At 44.0% G+C, this 19,978-nt stretch overlaps 1 long non-coding RNA gene across 1 annotated transcript; it reads right to left on the bottom strand.

Moving 5' to 3' along the window:
• Window positions 1–14,159: 14,159 nt before the first annotated feature.
• Window positions 14,160–15,967, bottom strand: LOC119441437 (uncharacterized). The gene is made up of 2 exons (XR_007465470.1): window positions 15,847–15,967; window positions 14,160–14,275 (listed from the first exon to the last, which is right to left on the bottom strand). It is a non-coding gene; the product is annotated as an uncharacterized LOC119441437 (long non-coding RNA).
• Between the last annotated feature and the right edge of the window lie 4,011 nt (window positions 15,968–19,978).

Here is a 19,978-nt window from a genome sequence, read left to right as displayed (position 1 = left end):
TGAAGCATTATGCTCAATTGGCGCCTTATACGGGAAGGACTGAACACTACTAAAATTGTAAATTTGTTTTTTTAATAGCGAAAGGCCACTTAGGAAATAAAATCATCCGCATTATTTTGGTCAGAAAACACAAAGTTAAAAACACATTCTGGAACACAGGCATGCAGAAATACATTTTTTATGATGGCCCAATTCATTTTGTATTTACGGCACTGAAACATCTCCAGGATGAGCTGTAAATACTGAACACCTGCCTGTCGCAACTTATGGGAGGTACAGTACGTCGGTTTGTAAATAACGAGACTGAAACACGCACACGTTCGGTGTAACCGCGTGCTCGTGACTGAAGCACCCCCTCAGCGTGTTTCATTGAACCACTAAAACACGACTTTTGGCACACCGCCCTCATAATCGAATCAGTTTTCGCTGGCACAGGCTCTAACTGTGTGAACAAGTGCGTATACAAATATCATAATAAACTTCATTTAAAGAAAATGTACTGCACAGAAGCATGTGCTTCAAAGTGATAAAACGTAAACAATTATTTCTTCATTCACTCTATTTCTGCTTTCATGCTTTGCTCTGAACCAGCCGAGAAACGTAGTGCTCACCTTTTTAAAAACAAATAGCTGATAACCACGAAACGGGTTTTCTGCTTTGGTACTTTACCTGGTAACAAAGCACAAGGCCCATTCATGTGCTTTCGTGATTACATCATCAAACTATTACCTCAAATTTAATTGCTGTTTTTCAGGTCCCCCGCTGTACGTGCAAAACGTAACTAATATATGTCCACAACCTTGTCTAGCTTTCCTATAATAGCTTCTTCTCTCACCTCAGAAGTATTTCCAGAAACTCTCCTCTCTCCTCAAAAACATTTGCAGAATAGTGCGAAGTTCAGCCATAAACATCTGTACATGTGACGTCAGTCGCGGGAAACATGAGTAGTTAGAAAATGCTGCTCCTTTCTACTTCTTTGTGGTTTCGGTCACCCATTTTAAAAAGTAGCCCAGGTGAACATTTCCAACTGGGATCCAACTAGGATCCAACTAGGATCAGCTGGGATGAACTGGTTCCAGCTGGAAACCAACTGGTCCCAGTTACACACCAACTGGTCCCAGTTGGAAAGCAACTGGGTAGCAACTGGTTCCAGTTGGAATCCAACTGGAACAATTTCCAGTATACTGGGAGTGACTGGACCCAGTTGGGATCCAAGTGGAACTTTGACATGTTGTACTGGAATCAACTGCTTCCAGTAGAGCGGCAACTGGAACTTTGACCAGTTGTACTGGAATCAACTGGTTCCAGTTGGATTCCAACTGGAATTTTGACCAGTTGTATCAGTAGCAACTGTAACCAACTAAAACATTGGCCAGTTGTACTGGTAGCAACTGGTTCCAGTTTGGATCCAAATGAAATTGTGACCAGAAGTTTAACTGAAAGCAAGCAACATGCAGTGCTTGCTAAGAGAGCAGCAGTTAGTCATACTGATACTGAGCAATTAAGTTTGGAAAGTGAAACTTAAATTTAGTTGGAAGAAACCATGTGTATGGCTGATCATTATAAACACAGGTGGACTTATTAAAGCATGACCTGCCATTTGCGCTTTCAAGTGGAAAGCAATATTAATTCACTTCGGAGACATCAAAACTGGATGCAACTGTTTTATTTCTAGGTGAAAAGAGCACATAAAAATCCTAATGGAATGCATGCACTACTTGCACAGCTGGACAAAATGCACTTGCTTGCAATAAGTACGAGGCAAAATAAGTCGGGCAGGAAAACAATGACAAATTTCAACAAATTGTTTTTGTTCGATGCAAGGTTTTTAATTTTTTTCTGTACCCTGATGATCCAGATGGCACAGACTATGTTGCGGTCAGTTTAATACATAATTACAAGGTTGATATAGTGAATAAAGCATGCACTAATTAGATTACAGTGAAACGGCACCAAAAAAGCATTCAAATGCCTTGAGGTAAGTGTTAAATGGCATTGAAATATGATGAACAGGGTTATTACGCAACTTTCTTTTCCATTTCATCACTGTATAAACGTATGTAATATGGATACAAGTCAAGTGAGACATCATGGTTAAACATTACATAAGCGGCTAGTAAATAAGAATAAAAAGAAAGGTTGATAACTTTTAGTTCGCATCACGTTCCAAAAGCCTAAGTAATTTGGGACAAGGGGACAATGTGCTGCGACATGAAAGTCACATTTAGCATTTATCGATTTTAAGGGCCACGGTTCACTTGGCATCATTTAGAAATTATCTCAAGGTGAGTTTTTTATTGTTTGTGGTATGCAATCACCAGTAAAGTTTAATTGACGATGTCAGGTCAAGGGTGCAAACAGCGAGTCTCAGGGTAGGGCGGAGACCACCAACAGGGAAATGTAATGGCTCTTAGCACGCACATATTGCGAACAGTTTGACTAAATGGTCAATGTTCAGGCTACCCAAATTCTAAGGCATCAAGTCCTGACAAATGCTTTGTAGAAGTATATGAGTGTAAGCTCAATGTCAGTCCTCAAAATATGAAGAGATGTGTTTTACACAATAAATGCTTTCAAAACTCATGCTGGGATGGAGTAAAAGAAAGAAACTCAATAAATTAAATGCACAAAATTTACACTATAACTTTTCAAAAGGCTTGAAAGTTCAAATTTCAATGGAAACAGCTAGATGGGACAACGGTTAGCTGCTGAGTGTTTTTCCAACATTTATAGCGTGGAATCACGCAACATTTCTTCCACTCTCCAAGTAATTTGTCATGACAAGGTGTTTTTTCACACTAGTGCAACTTAGAATGATTGAAGGAAAATAGGCAAATGGTGAGCGTGAGCTCACACACAAATTTTAAAACCTTGCTAAGGTATCTGCTTGTTAACCTCATGTATAACCTCATGATAAGCAGCAGAAGAATAAAATTGGGTTGGAGTGCATACGGCAGGCATTGCCAAATCCTGACTGGGAGCTTACCACTGTTGTTGAAGAGAAAAGTGTACAATCATTGCATTCTACCGGTGCTAACATATGGGGCAGAAACTTGGAGGTTACCAAAGAAGCTCGAGAACAAGTTAAGGACCGCAGAAAGAGCGATGGAACGAAAAATCTTAGGAGTAACGTTAAGAGACAGGAAGAGAACAATGTGGATCAGAGAACAAACAGGGATAGCCGATATTCTAGTTGATATTAAGCGGAAGAAATGGAGCTGTGCAGGCCATGTAATGCGTAGGATGGATACCCAGTGGACCATTAGGGTTACAGAATGGATACCAAGAGAAGGAAAGCGCAGTCGAGGATGGCAGAAAACCAGGTGGGATCATGAAGTTAGGAAATTCGCAGGCGTAAGTTGGAATACGCTAGCGCAAGACAGGGTAATTAGAGATGGCAGGGAGAGGCCTTCGTGCTGCAGTGGACATAAATGATGATGCTGATGATGATGATGATGATGATAAGCTGATTATGCATCTGCATGACAGATTGCGCGAGCATAACAGCCAATGTTCGGAATAAAGTTTCAGCCGTTGGCTGTCTTGATTTACGCTGCAAGAGTTGTGCCTGCACCCCCAACTTCAGCAGATCTGTTGTTTATGGTAGTTATGTTTGGCTTGCAAGTGAGATTGCAGAACCAGAAGCCATGGCATGATTTAGAAAGACGTGTGAGCTTGCCGGCTGCGTCTTCATTATGCAAGAAATTCGTATTTCTTGGTCTGTCGTAAAGTGCTGTATGAGCACTGCTATCGTTTTGCACATTTAGTATACACGCAATTCACAGGCATCATGAAATAAACAGTTGGAGGTTCTATGTTACCCTTGTCTCCAGTTTGTTTTCCCTAGTTTTCCTTCACTCAATTAGAGTTGCACTACTGTCAAAAGAACATCATAGAACACCACCTCACCCAAACCACTAGCCTTGTGATTAAACATATTTCATAACCATTGGGACCACATTACATTTTCAGACAGTCGATGATGTTAACAATGCCATCAAAATCAATCTTACAACACTCCAAAACTTCTTAGGATTGCTTTTTATCACATACAGCAAAGTCGCATTAGCCTCGTAATGCCCAAACACAGTTCCACATTATGGAAAGTGAGAACTTGAGCAGCTCTGTTTCTGGCCATGGAAAATACATTTGAGCAAAATAAATAAATAATGTTACCTGAATTATTACAGTAATTATTCAATTAAAAATTGAAGTATCTACAAGTGAAAACTTACTCCAGCACAGCAAAGATGCTAGAATAGGCTATGCATTAAGTTTGCACTGCTTAAATTTTAATATTGAAGTATGGAGTTCAACATAACAAAAGTGATACGCAGGACATTGCAAGGTTAAACTACCTGCTAATTAGCATCCCACAAACCCACAAACATTTTTAATGTGTCAGAAGCAACTTCATAGCTGACCAAGACTGTTGTCGTTGCCAACTTTGCATAATTAATAACGTTTTCTTCGACAAATGCTTCTGGGACCTATTGCGACACAGAAAATTCCGTTGTAGCAATTATACTGCACAAAATTCATAACTTTAGTTTGAACAGCTCGTCCTTAAACCAGTTAGCTTTCGAGCTAGCTCACTCATCAGTATCTACCGAGCTTTCAGGGAAGTTTTCTGGCACACTGATAACTGCTGCAAAGTTAGGTTTAGTGTAACTATATATTATTTTAATTTTATTTTGAAATTTACAGCAGAACTACATTGTAGTGCGCAGTAACCAGTGATTTCTGATTCTTTGGCAAATATTTAATATCTGTTATCTTGAATAGTAGTTAAGAGCAAGTTAAATATACTTGTTGCAGTTGCAGCACTTATGTTACACCCAATATATGTTATGTTTAAGGCATCATGAAGATAACCGCAAAAGCCGGTATACGGACGCCAGTAGCATGTAGAAAGAACAAGTCATCAATGACTTACATGCAAAGCCTTTCGCACTACTTTTACAAAATAGGTTCTGTCCCTAAAATCTATTATTACATGGAGAATCTGTTGGGCGTCTCGACACTTTTGATGCCATCTTTCCGTTTGATGCGCCTTGCGATACGACCCCACTGCCTATCGATGCCGTCACTTCTGCCGCCGCTCCCGCCTCACTCGCCTCACCCGACCACGATGCCTTGTTGCGCAGCGTCGATAACGCGCTCCCGCAAACTCAGCGCAATCAGCTCGTTCAACTGTTCGACCGTTTTCGGCTCTCTTTCGACCTCGGCCAACGTTGTTTGGGGCGCACGTCAGCGGTTGTTCACCGTATTGACACCGGTCGCCATGCTCCACTGCGTCAGCGTCCCTACCGAGTGTCACAAACCGAACGCCGCGTCATTAGTCAACAAGTCGATGACATGCTTTAACGTGGCGTGATCCAGCAATCACACAGTCCTTGGGCTTCTCCAGTCGTACTGGTGCGGAAAAAAGACGGCTCAATCAGATTTCGCGTGGATTACCGCCGACTAAACAAGATCACAAGTAAGGTTGTTTATCCTCTACCCCAAATAGAGGATGCCCTCGATTGTCTACAAGGTGCCGAATTTTAGATGATAAGCATCTTATGGTCGGGGCTATGTCACTCCCTCCCTCCCTCCGCCGTGCGGCGTCCACACCCCTACTGCGCATGCGCATCCTCCTCCCCCTCCTCTCCTCTCCTTGTCTCATCTCCTCTCCTCCCTCCTCCCCCTCTCTCCTCTCCTTGTCTCTCTCCTCTCGGCATTCCTCCTCTCCTGTCCGACGCTCCTCTCCTTTCCGGATTGCGCAACGAATGGCAACACCTGCGGCTCCGCGCGCGATAATGCGAAGCAGCTTAGGTTAGAGACGCGACGGTAGGCGCCCCAGAGGCACCGGCAACAGTCACCGACGCCGCGCGCGTTCGGTGCGAACGCGGGCAAAACGCCGACGGCGTCGACAACAGTTCTGCGCGTTGCTGGTGCTGCTGCATGTCCAAGTTTATACCGCTGATAAAATTACCTTGAGTCGAGTCCACGGCTGCTTCGCATACTACTCAGGGTTCCCCTACGGGAAGATGGTGTAATTTTTTTCGCTTCTCTGGATCTTCGATATGGATACTAGCAAGTGCCGATGGCTGAAGCGTACCGTCCGAAAACGGCGTTTGTGACCCCTGACGGGTTATACGAATTTAATGTGATGCCCTTCGGCCTGTGCAACGTGCTTGCGATTCCCGCAGGGGCGTCTGCGCAAGCAGGCGTTTGGTGAGTTGCGCCACCACGTACCTGAGCACACGGGGGTTGGACCCTCCCACGCGTAGCCGTGCGTGGCTTTGCCGTGTCTGGGGAAAGGGGGATCCTGGAGGTTGAGCTAATGCCGGGTGTTTGGACCTTTAAGGCCCCCCGGCGGAGGCAACACACCTCTTTGGCCTCTGCTTCACATAGACGGCACCTCTAGACTGACCCACCTGGAGGAAATCGGCAGTCGCCTTTTCCTGTCCCCCTCCTCAATCTTTTGTCTTTTTCTCTCACTTTTTCCATCTGTCCTGTCTTCTAGTCACTTCTTCTCACTTCCGAATTTCTGGGCGGCAAGGGTTAACCTTGTGTATTATATCCAGCCTTGGATATATATATTAGGTTATAGTGGCGGTGTATAGCTGGCGTGTGCAGGTAATCTTCAAACCTTGTACCGTCCCCTTGTTGGGCTCCATGGTGGGCGGCTACCATCGCTGCCGAAATCAATAAACCTGTATGGCATTCGCATCATTCCCTAAACTACCTGATCGTCCTCTTTCAAAAAGAGGGCGCACCGAAGAAACAGCTCAATTTTTCTTTCAACGCAAAGAAACCTTTCCACGATTCCATGTTATTCATAGTGAAAACCCTCAAAAGACCGTAAGAATGATTTCACCTTTCACTGTTGCAAAAAATCTCACCAAAACAATTGGTCCCGGCTACAAAGTTACAAAGATGGCGAGCGGTGACCTCCTTCTTGAGGTCCGCGACAAACAACAACATGAGAAACTCGCAAATCTGGTCTCACTTGGTGGTGTGAACCTCACAGTGACCCCACATCGATCCATGAACACAAGCAGAGGAGTGATTTCCGACGATGATCTGCTGTACCTGACCGAGGAAGAGCTCCTAGAGGGCTGGAAGGAGCAGAATGTTACCACAGTGAAGAGAATAATAATCAAACGGGAAAACAAAAAAATTCCAACTAAACATCTGATCGTCACCTTTGCGTCCAGTGTGCTGCCAGAAACGTTAGAAACAGGATACACGAAAGTCCGAGTCCGACCATATATCCCGAACCCTCGAAGGTGTTTCAAGTGTCAGAGGTATGGCCACGGTTCACAAAGCTGCCGAGGCCGACAAACCTGTGCGAAGTGTGGTGACCATGGTCACCCCTCAGATGACTGTGATGGCACACTCCACTGTTCGAACTGTGACGGTGGACATGCAGCTTACTCTAGAGCGTGCCCTACGTGGCAGAAAGAGAAGGATATAATAACCCTCAAAGTAAAAGAAAACATTTCATTCCAAGAAGCACGTAAGCGTATCTCTTTTCTTCATTCCACAGGGTATTCTGGTGCGGCGCGTAGGGGGGCAACGTCGCAGCAGACTCCGGCATCGGCCCGGTCCACAAAGAGTGTGGCCGCGGCGGTGCCACCAGCCCCCCAGGCGACAGCAGCCAGCGCTGCTGCGCCGTCTCTTAAGGAAGGCCCATCGACTTCTGGGTTGGTGGCCTCCAAGGCCCTGCTTTTCGAGGCAAGGCCCACCCCGAAAACGCCCCGCTCGCTTGAGCGGAAGTCCAGCGGCTCCTTGGAGTCGATGGACACAACCCCAAGCCAGGCGGCGCATCCAGCGCCTCCGGAGCGACGCGATTCTCGCGACCGCTCCAAGAAAGACAAACCCCGGATTACGGCGCCTGGAAAGGCTCCGTAAGCCAACTAGACTCATCTCTTGACACACAGCCCAAAAACACAAACAATATGGATACACAAATATTACACTGGAACGTGAGAGGCTTAATGCACAACCTCGATGACATTAAAGAACTTTTACACAAATACAATCCAAAGGTGCTGTGTGTTCTGGAGACACATCTTAAACCCACACAAACAAACTTTCTACAGCAATACGCCATTTTCCGGAAAGACCGGGACGCGTGTTACAAATGCTAGTAGGCACAGCAGGGGCGTGGCACTGCGGGTCATGTGACTTCCGCTTAACACGGGTTGTCATGGCAATCGTGAAGCTCCTAGGTGCCTAGGGACGTAATCGCTTGGGGACTTTTGAGGCACTGGTCTCCATTGAGCGCGGCTCGCTTATCGCCAGAACCGGGCGCAGCGACCTTGCATCCCACGTGCGTAGGGAGGGAATCGTTTAGGGCTCGTTGAATGTCTGACGGTGTCTGGGCCACGCCGACCGCGCTTTATTCTAGTGTTTATTCTAATCTGGTGGTGTAAGACCCGTATTTCTGAACAATTCGGTGGTGCTGACGTTCGAAATATTCACGTGGCTTATCGCCTCGGCAACGCAGTTTGCGAGCCGGCGCTGTGTAGCAACGTCGCCGTGTCCGCCCTTTTCGCCAGCGTCATCACATCGCACATGCACATGGACGTCGAAGGCGGAGGTATTGTACGTGTTCCTGGAGGCCACGACTTATGTCACGTAAGTAATATAATGCTTAAGGTGGTGTTTTCGTTCACCCGTTTACGCGTCGTTAAAATGAGGCAGCGCATGTTTTCAATCGCGTTCAGTACTTTCCCGCGACTTCACACGCTTTACTTTTATCGCTGACTTTACTACAATTATCGCGTAGTGCAGTGAACCTAACGGAGCTCTAACTAGTCTATCCAACACCCAACTCCTTCTGAGCGCGGGGCTCTTCGCACCTAAAATAACTACGCGCTTTCCGCGAAGTTTGACACTTCGGCGTGCGCCTGATATTGTACAGCGCAGCCCGTCTGGTGCAGCAGACCAACGCCGGCTCATCCAGCGTGCGGTAGAGGCCACGGAATTCCAAGGGATCCCCGCCGACCTCCTTTAAGCCAGCGCAACCAGTCCTTGGACTGGTCCCCTCTTTTTGAGCGAAATAAAGAATTCACCACCACCACCCGTCTGGTGCATGCTGGTGCAGAGGGGCTTGTGGTGGTCAACTGAGTAACATAATATTCGCTGGCTACATCTATGGCACAAAGGGGCACCAATACAGCGTATCTTTTACATTCGACTTGCCCTTGTACTAGCGCCAGAAATAATTGTCTTTCGCTATATTCATGACCGCGCGAGCTGCGGCGTTGCACGAAGTAGCGCAATTACTGCTGTACACGTTTTGCTTTCAAAGCTGGCATAAGGAAAAGTTTATTCATTCAGGTAATGGTTTCTCTGATCGGCCGCAAGGATTATATATATTTCTTCCTTACAGACATTTAGAATGAAACTTCTGATATCATTTGGATGTGCGAGATGTTCAAACGTAGTAACGAAATTGTGTGGGAAACACAGTGCATACGTACCACCAGCAAATGCCTTTCAAACTTAAGTTGCCCCATCATCTTTAAAAAGGCCCAACATTGTGTCAAATATTCGCATTCTTATAACTGTTTGACAATATGCACTATTTGCAAGTTCCAGCAATTTCACAGAAAAAATTGTCTACTTGCTATAGCATATTATGCAAAAGGTGTTGGTCAGTCCTGTATAATGAACCTGCATAACTGACAATTTCTCCAATTTGTTCAGAACCACATATGTAAAGAGACACGTGCCACAACGGCAGCACTTTTCTGCTGCTTGATGCTGAATGAGTGAATAATTCGAAGACCGGGAAGACTGACCATGCCCGACCGCATTATTTACTAACATAGAAGAAAATGGAGTGCCCTAGCACAATGGAGCTTCACTCAGTGCCAGTGGGTTCGTTATCTTGAGTCTCCAATGAAAAGCCAGACCTGCCAACCTTAAGATATAAAAAATACTACCGCAATAACACCAAAATTTGCTGAAAAATACTAACTGTTATTCATTAGTGAAGACGCACAGTTTTACCTGTAGACGTACAAATTACCTGTATATACATTACCTGTAGACGCACAAATTACCTGTAGATACGCTTCAGAAATTTGCATAGGAAACTCGCATCAAAACAATATTTTCGTCCCAGAAAAACGGGAACGTTCATGATGCTTATTCATGAAATATCCATATAATGACAGCCAAAATTTCACCTGCCATTTGCGGTGGTGCTGCTGCGGATAGGTCAAAATAATCTAACGGGTACAAAAAGTAAGGCTCTGAAAAAATACCTTCACAACTGTATGTTTGCATTCTGCTGAAGTCAGTTCAACCTTAAATAGGGACAAAATGAAATGATTGGTGTCAATACGACCATTCGCAAACAAGGTCTCGAAATACGTTAAAATCATACCAGTTGGCCGATATGCAAGGCCTATCAGGCTGTAATAGTATAATTAACTTGAAGTCCCTGCGCTGTCTTCAGGTCCCAGGACAATATATGCTGTTTACATGCCCATTCCGTTTTGATTAGAATTGACTAATCTATGGTGAAAGTTATTTGCCGATTTTGAGAAATGTTCCATTATACGAGAGGCCTTGTTTGAGCTGCATTAATTTTGCACTTCTTGCAGATGCTGCTCAAGAATGCACATCGACTTCTTCAGAAGGTTCAGAAGAGATCTTCTTCAGAAGGTTGGCGTAAAGCCAGCAATTTTAATGCAGCCAGTCTGTCTGAACGACCACTTGGTGCAAACTTTCATTTTTGTGTTACACACACACTCAATACAATAACTGTAATAAAAGATTTGAAAAATACAGTTCTCGAGTAGGACCTCTATTACCCAGAAGAAGCATGCAATTACAGGAAATACTGAAAATTGAGCCTATGTGCACCTTTCATAGCATGAAACACAGTTTAAAGCAGGTGTATGTAGCATGAAACAATTATAGTGAAAAGTGATTAACGCTTGCTACATAATGACAACTGTAGAAATGTAGAATGCCACACAAATCCAAATGAAATTTGTTTCAGGTTAAATACAAAGTTCAAAGTAATGAACTTTGGCTTATATGCAGATGGAGTTCTGAAAATAACTTTTTAAAGCATGCTATAGAGGGTGTCCCAGCTACCACGCAGCACGATTAAAAAAAGCGGAATGGCATTGCGCGAAGCAAACCTAGTGCGTATTGTTTCCAGTGCAGTGGAGTAGCTGCCAGTAATTTTTTTGTTACTGCGATTTAATTAGTTAATTGTAATTATCTAACTCGAGAAGTAATGTCCTAATCATCAAAGTGTCAATGAGAAAATTGTAGAGCAACATGAAAAACTCCTGATACAGCTTTCTGTTGCTCAATACGTGCTACATAAATGTTTTTTTTTTTTCGAGTGTGAAAGGAGCCCGCGAACACACGCAGAATTGCCGCACGACTGGCCGCTCGAGGCGCTTTGCGTGTATTCGCAGGTATCTTTCACGCTCGGAAAAACACATTGGTGTAGCACGTATTGAGCAACAGAAAGCTGTATCGGGAGTTTTTCATGCTCTACATTTTTCTCATTGACACTTTGATAATTAGGACATTACTTCTCTAGTTAGATAATTAATTACAATTAACTAATTAAATCTCAGTAACGAAAAAGTTACTGCCGGCTACTCCACTGCACTGGAAACAATACGCACTAGGTTTGCTTCGCGCAACGCCGTTCATCTTTTTTTAAATCGTGCTGCATGATAGCTGGGACACCCTGCATATCATCCTTGCCACGGGTAACATTTCAACACCAAACTTACGCTTCAGCATTTGTTTTTAGAGGATCTCCCGACTCTAGCATACAAGTGACCCCTCAAGAAACGTTTGTACTGCTGACAAATTCCTCACAAGTACAACTGGTAAGATGAAGTACCAGCGAAAAAGCCCCTGAAAACAAAGAATCACAGAAATTTCTGTTACCACAGCAATCAGTCTTTCCTGCCAAGCCTAATTCTATTCTACACTTAAAAAATAAAAAGCTTGCATAGTGCTGTGCTAAGTGATGCTCTCAGTACTCCCATCTCGGTAATATTTCACTTATTTCCAGCATACTGTTAAATATTGCATTGCTTTTTGTCTGGCCAGGAAACTACACAGGGAAGTTTAAGCTTTTGAAATGCACTCAAGTAAAGACCGTCTTGCAAGTTCAAATAGAATTCCGAGAGAAAAATACATCAGCAGCCCCCTCGTTTCCTGTTGTATGCTGGTAAAAAGCAACAGGAGAAAGAGTGGACAGGGTGCAGGTGAGACTTTCTAGTCGTCCCTTAAGGTTTGTGCGACTCCTAAAAGTATGGACTACCTACAAGATTCCACACACTTGAGTGGCCAACTGACCCAAGTCTAGCTAACAGGACTGTTTTAATAGAGTTTACATCTTAGCTGCATAGATTATTCTAGACAGTGGTGATAATTTTTTACTCAAAGTTTGTCTCTTTTATGGCATAGTTCTTTTTACTGTCCCTTTATGAAGTTTGCCATTCACCTACCTTGTATGCAATCCTTTCCAAGAGCAGTCAAGAATTTTACATGGAAACACATGCGGTGGAGAGAATCTGGTTAATTTCAACCACTTGTATGAAAATTTTCATTCTGGGGTTTTAGGTGCCAAAACCACGATTTGATTATGAGCCACACTATAGTAAGGAACTCCGAATAATTTGGAACGTCTCGGGTTCTTTACCGTGCGCCCGACGCATGGTACACGAGCGTTTTTGCATTTCACCTTCATCAGAGTGTGGGCGCCGTGGCCGGGATTAATTGAAATGCTGTTGGTGTGGTGGAGAGAACAAACAATTATTACTTAATGTTTGGAATATGGTGTTGCAATACTGGTTTTGATTACATTGCTAAAGGGCATCAAAATGTTGTGCTTTTTGAGGTTAGCTTTCACATGCCCATCTTTATGCTTGCAAGCGTACAAGTGGGATGCCAAATTCTCTTAGAAGTTGCCACTTCACAGTTGGCTAACCTTTTGGAATGGATATCAAACATCAGTTAATCAGAACACTGCAGTGACCTCTTTTCTAGCATGATAGTTAAGCCCTAATTATGACACTAGCTAAAGCATTGACATGTTGGTAATCCACAGCGAACTGATTTGGCAGGCAGAAGATGAGGATGGACGAGGCTGACTACTAAAAAAATTCAAACAAGGTGTGAATATACACAAAAATTCCTAAAGGTTGCCTGTGGCAGATAGCACAATTCTAGTTCGTGAGCTGGTCTACTCGAAGAGGCGGACATTGCTTGCACACGAAATTGAAATGTATAATCGAATAATTAACAGAAATTCACTAATTAGGTTTTTAACTAATTACCCGATGGCCCATATTGCAATTTACAAATTGTTGCCGTGGAGTTCGCAAGGCGGATCCACTTGGAACGAATTCTCGCGATGGCACCAGTTTCGAGATATTAATTCCCCAACTTTGCGGAGAAATGCATTGGCGTTCCAGTTAAGTTCTTACCAAAACGTTGCTTTTTGCATTGAAGCACAAAATTAACTGGAACGCCAATACATTTCTCCGCAAAGTTCGGGAATTAATATCTCGAAACTGGTGTCATCCTGCGAATTAATTCTAAGTGGATCCGCCTTGCCAACTCCACGGCTACAATTTGTAAATTGCAATATGGGCCATCGGGTAATTAGTTAAAAACTTAATTAGTTATACAAACTATTGCAGCTTGAGCCCCTGTGCTGGTCAGCCATTTCAAAACACACAGCAAATGAAAACATATTCACACCTTCTTTCGATAAAACCTTTTTAGAAGTCAGCATTTAATTGCCTCATGAACCATCCTGTCTTAGCGCTGTTCAATTCAGCATGAAGTCTCTGCATTATTTTACTCAAAGGATTGCTTCAATTTGTACCAATTTTTCTATCAGTTATGACAAAGACGTGCAGAGGAAGACCACAATGCACACATCAGCGTATTTGTAGTTGGTAGAGATTTAAAATTATTGCTTAGACATGGCTCTCCTACTAAACCAATGCATCAAAACACATGTCAAGTCATTTCAGTGTATCACAACCTGGCAGTGAAAGATTCCACTGCGGAACTTTAACTGCCAAGATGTTAATTTTATTGTAACAAAGCAGATGAAGTCTGTCCTTGAAGAATAATAAATAGCACCTCATGCAAGATAAAGATCTTGTTTAAAAGCTATTTATTGCAATATAGATAAAACAGAAGAGACATTCTGTCGACACTTGCAGAAGGTCAACTGCTGGCAAAAGTTGATGCTGCAGCACCATATGACATGCGCCTGCAAAAACGAAAAAAAAATAGCAATCTATATTCATCTGAATTGCTACCACAAAGAAACCCACAGCTCTTCCGTTGCACCAACACAGTCTACCACTCGGCCCATGTATTCTATGCATGATTAGCAAAAAAAATAGGGATTCTGAGCATGCTAAGAAAGTGTCAGCAATGGTGCAGTAAGCTACTTCAAGAACGGCTTTCAAGTTTGAGTTATAGAAATAAGTACACCTTTGCAAAATGTGCTCTTTCAGCAACATAATGTAAAATAACTGCTGTGACAATTTGCAGTAGCGAAACATCACACTACATTTTGTCACTAAATTGATGGCACAAATGGCACATCTGCTCACTACACAGTTGCGAAAGGTAGCATTATATTAATATTCTAAAAATTGAAGATAAAACATTCACAGTGCTGAAAACAAATGGATGTGAGCATGTTCCTGCTCCACTAGGAAGCAAATTCTGGCTATATGAAGGGTAGAGACTTGGGCATGTTAGTAGTTCATGTTTAAAATAAGAACAGAGCAAGAAACAGGTTGGAAGTCAGTGCTGAGTGTCTTTCATCATTTGTCGCCATTTCTCGTGCTGTTCTTATTTTAAACCAATCCTGGCATTGGTGGTAGTGTAGGCCTACCGACACACCCGAAGTAGAGGTGTTCAAATCAAAATTTATTTAGCAAGAGTTGAGGAAACTGCTTTTAAAAAAGAAAGGTTTGTACAGGAGCTATATTTTTTTAAAACACATTTCATTTTTCATATTCTTCACCCTTCACTGGCTCAGCCACTGGCACACTACCGCTGTTACTGTTATCAGCTGCTGAACACAACAAATGACAAGAAAGGTTCGGTAAAGGTTATACCGCCAAGTTTAAATTGTCTGCTATTGCCCACGTAGTCAAGAATGATAACCGTGCACCAGGATGGCACTCCACTGTCGGGGAAAGAATGATTTGCGACTCGCAGATAACTTGAGAAAATATCAGTTCCACCAAGAGCACAAAGATCGTGGACCAAGGTAAAAAGGCAGAATGGCCAGAAAGGAAGCTTATCATTGACTATGGGTCAATGATAATTGACCAGCACAATGGGCTGAAGGCAGGGGACTCAACAGTGCAGCTGTGTCTGAAAGGGACATTGGTGAAATATATGGATGCTGTGGGTTTAGTCAGCAGACCATGATGGTTCATGTCTTAAACATTCATGAGGCATGACTTAGCAATTCAAGCTTGCACAACCATGTGCCATATGCTGCCAGTCAACTGAGTAGAAGCTTGAGAACTTTACTTCAAGAATGAATTGGCGATCTTAATGCCTGCCCTGGTCATGTTATAAACATGGACGAAGTCTCTTTACAAGACCCCACTACACTACCATCAATGTCTCTTATGTGGACAGAATGAAACTGCCACTAATGACCATATATTTAACATTTGGCACCTGGTGCTCAGAGACACCTAAGCCTACTTCACCACTCATACCCTGAACAATACAGCAAAGAATGCCCATTCTGTGCGAATTATGCCAATCTGTACCACACTGTATGGGAATGCCAACGGAACCCCACAATACCTCCTATGCCTCGCACATCCCAATAAGAGGCTGTGCTGCTCAGCTCCAGCCTCGAAGGCCAGCGCCAGCTGGTCGTCTGTGCCCGCTCCCCTTGCAGAAAGTTGGTTCCAATAAAGCTTATTCTCTCTTTCTCTCTGTCCGTCTTAGAAAGTGCCTTCTATTAAGAAATAGTATAAGGACGCATCACAGCTGCAACTCTGAAAACAAATAAGGCAACAACCTTTACTCGTGCTACTATATTTATTCCCTGTGGAAGGACAAAAATGCTGCAGCCACTTGGTACTGCTGCCAACCACAGCACCACTGGGAGTTACGAATGAAAGACACTGAGCACAGCTACAGCTTCTCTTGGCGCATGAGGCCCGCTTCATTTGACAAAGTAGCCAAATGGGTCCACCAAGCCTGAGCCAGAGTGCCCCTGTATACCATAGGCGGAAAGTTGTCATTTTCCCGGGGGGGGGGGGGGGGGCTGGGGCCCGACCAGCTTTCCGAAACCTACCATATATATATATATATATATATATATATATATATACACCCTCTGCTACCAAATTTACGTTTCTAGCTTTATGGCGAAAGCAATTAAATTGACACTTCAGGCAAATTGTCGCGGTTATCGTCGCCGTGATGTTCCGCATTCAATCCAAAAGCCATATACATGAGCGGCCCATACCCTGTGGGTGCGGGCAAAAGCACGTAACAGGGAGCCGAAAAGGTTGGCGGCTTGATGGGCATTATTTCCCACGCGCTCAATATTCGAGTTAATTGTAGGTCACGTAATCAAACGCGAATGGGACGGAGAGCACGCGTCTTCTCCTCTAGCCCTGCCGTAGCTGTGAATGACTGTGCGCGGCTGACGCTTATGGGGCCCGCGTGCCATATCTAATTGTTGGTAATCGTTGGTGGATGCAATGATAAAGGGCAACCAGGGATGGCTGCTAACTTCATGCCTGCTGTCTTCCTTGCTGGGCTGTTTTTCTGCGCCCCTAGTGTTGCAGAGTTAAGAGACAGAGGTCATCGCAGATCACTCACAGAGGCCGTCAGTAGTGGACATAAAAATAGACAGATAATGATGATGAATCTAATTTTCAGAGTTGCGGTGAATCGCGCGGCTTCATGAACCGTTTGCCTCCGCTGCCGGCGTTCTTCACAATGCTTGCTTTGTAAAAGCGAGTGTTCGAGGTCATCCAGTGTGGTATTTACAGGTTTACATGGTCCATGCTTATATGTCCACTATGTCCACTATGCTTACTATTTTAACTTTAGGTGAATGTTTATTACAATTTATATGGCCACTATAACTCATGTAAGGGCCACACTTTTCTGTCGCGATTTTGACGAGCCTTTCATGGGACCGGGCCATGTGACCTCATTTTTCCAACTACGCGTATGAAATCTGCCGTAAACCTCCGCGATCGCCTCCTCTCGACATCCAGTAGCGACGCGCGACAATTCGCTGTTGAGCCCGATCAGGATGAACGCACGGGACGCGATTGCTTCTCAGTTGGATGTATTTTTTTTAAATATTCGCTGTCAAGTTATGGGTGCGGAGCTTACACGGGTGCGATCCTTACGCGGATTTACACGGTAAGAATCTTCCTTCGTGTAATTGTCTTCTACTTCGCTATCACTAATACTGCTTCGCCTTCCTGGCCGAACTGCACTCTTTTTTTATTTTTTTAGTACTTTGAGTCCGAGTATAAGCGCTGCTGCGCACGACTTCTAGACTTCTATTTATTCTCATTTTGAGTGAATCCAGCTTGGCATCATTTCGGTTACTGAGTGAATTCTATATACAATTAAGGTGTTTCAGCGAACAGTTTCCAAAATTTTTAAAGGTGGCCTGTGGCAGATAGTACAATTCTAGTGCATGAGCTCGTCTACTCGAAGAGGCGGGCATTACTTGTACAAAAAAAATGAAATGAATAATCGACTAATTAACAAAATTAACCAATTAGGTGTTTAGCTAATTACCTTGTAGCCCATGTTGCAATTTACAAACTCTAGCCGTGGAGTGCAGACCCACTTTGAACTAATTCTCAGGCAAACACCAGTGTCGAGATATTAATTCTCCAACTTTGCGGAGAAATACATTAGCGTGCCAGTCACTTTCTCAACAAAACGTCGTTTTATGCATCAAAGCACAAAAGTATGAAAAGAACAAATTATGGGATTTTACGTGCCAAAACCACGATCTGACTATGAGGCACGCCGTAGTGGAGGACTCTGGAATAATTTAGACCACCTGGGGTTCTTTAAGGTGCACCTAAATCTAAGTATACGGGTGTTCTAGCATTTCGCCCCATCGAAATGCAGCCGCCGTGGCCGTGATTTGATCCCGCCACCTCATGCTTAGCAGTCCAACACCATAGCCACTAAACAACCACGGCGGGTAAGCGCAAAACTAACTGGAACGCCAATGCATTTCTCCACAATGTTCGGGAATTATCTCGAAACTGGTGCCATCCTGAGAATTAGTTCCTAGAGCATCCGCCTTGCGAATTCCACGGCTAGAATTTGTAAATTGCAACACGGGCCATAAGTTACTATGTTAAAAACCTAATTCGTGATTTCTTTAATTAGTCGATTATGCATTTCAATTTTTTGTGCAAGCAATGTCCACCTCTTCGAGTAGACCAGCTCATGAACTAGAATTGCGCTATCTGCCACAGGCAACCTCTAAAATTTTTTTGAAAGTGTTTGCTGAAACACCCCGTATTTATGGCCTCTGCATGCAAGAAGCGATGTTTCCATCCCTAACGCGTAAAAGTTGTAAATAATTAGAAGAGCTTTTTTTTCTTTTATTTTGTCGGCAGTGTTTTATCATATTTTGTCGGCAGTATTTTATCATATCCGCATTGCCTACTGGAAAGAGAATCAATATTGAGACACATATCACTCACGTGCTTTTCACACGCCCTTGATAGAAGACTCTACCGAAGGGGTCACTGAAGTCTGCAGGTTTTTTTCACGGTCAAAAAAGCATGCAAAGTAATTTGAAGTGAGGTGAAGATACATCAACATATTCATTTTCTAGGTATAGCCTATCCATTTAGTTGGATACCTCCTTCTCTTTAAAAAATATAATAAACTTTGTCCTTTATGTATATTTAAATATAATGTGTCTGTGCGTGGTGTCCTCAGGGGAAATTTAAAAAAAATGTTAAAGTGAGCCGTGCACGTCCGCGCAAACAATGGTGCCGTAAGCTTTTAGCCACAACAAAAGTGAAAATGTGGAGGCGCCGCAAGAGAATCCTCAAGTTATGTGGCTAACAGAACTCCGGTAATTACATTGTAGGGACGGGGGGGGGGGCGCTCAGCCCCCCCGGGGAAATTCCGGAGGGGGCTCGAGCCCCAGAGCCCCCCCCCCCTCCCCCCGTAGTCGGCGCCTATGCTGTATACCATAACTACAGGCTTCAGGAAAATTGTCCTAATTGCATGTCCACCCAAGTGCAACACTGAAGTGGAACCCAGCTACAATTCAGAGGCCAATAACTAGGACACTGCTGGCTGCAATTTCTGACATTGCATCAGAGAACGAGAACTTTGAATGAAGTGCAATAATGTTACGAGTGGTGCTTCTTGGGCGAGTTGGAATTGAATACTGTGGCGACGTACACTTTTAGGACCCCCCCCCCCTCCCTTTTTTTTTTTCTTTTTGTGAATGTTGGGTCTTCCTCTATGCGGGGGTGTCGGGCCGAGAGGGGTGTCCGGAAACCCGAAAACGAGCGACGCAGGTGACTGATAACGCAACGCCTTGGCGTGGGAATGACCGCGACAACGCTATGTGCTATCGCCCTGCCGACACAGTCGTACCTGCCGTTCAACGAACTCTTCTGCACACAGCCGACCTTGAAGGGATGCGGAAACGGATAGTGACCGAGTGTGTGTACGTGGCACGGTCGGTTCATGCCTGCCCATTAGTCATGATTAGTTTTGTTTCCTGTGCGTCTCCCCCTCTAGCCTAGCCGCAAAAGCGCCGGCACGAAATACGGATGAGATCTCGCCTATTTGACCTGCGGCCGTCTATGTCAGTTGTACCTTAGCAACCTGCGCTCGCTATTTCTTGCCACTGCACAATGTGCGACGCCGATGTTCCCGAGTGTGTTGAAATCAGTGATTGTCCACGCCG

The sequence above is a fragment of the Dermacentor silvarum genome, chromosome 2 (genome assembly GCF_013339745.2).
Source record: "Dermacentor silvarum isolate Dsil-2018 chromosome 2, BIME_Dsil_1.4, whole genome shotgun sequence".
Classification (NCBI taxonomy): Eukaryota; Metazoa; Arthropoda; class Arachnida; order Ixodida; family Ixodidae; genus Dermacentor; species Dermacentor silvarum.
Note: the sequence above shows the minus strand (reverse complement) of the source record. Positions and strands in the feature narration are given on the sequence as shown.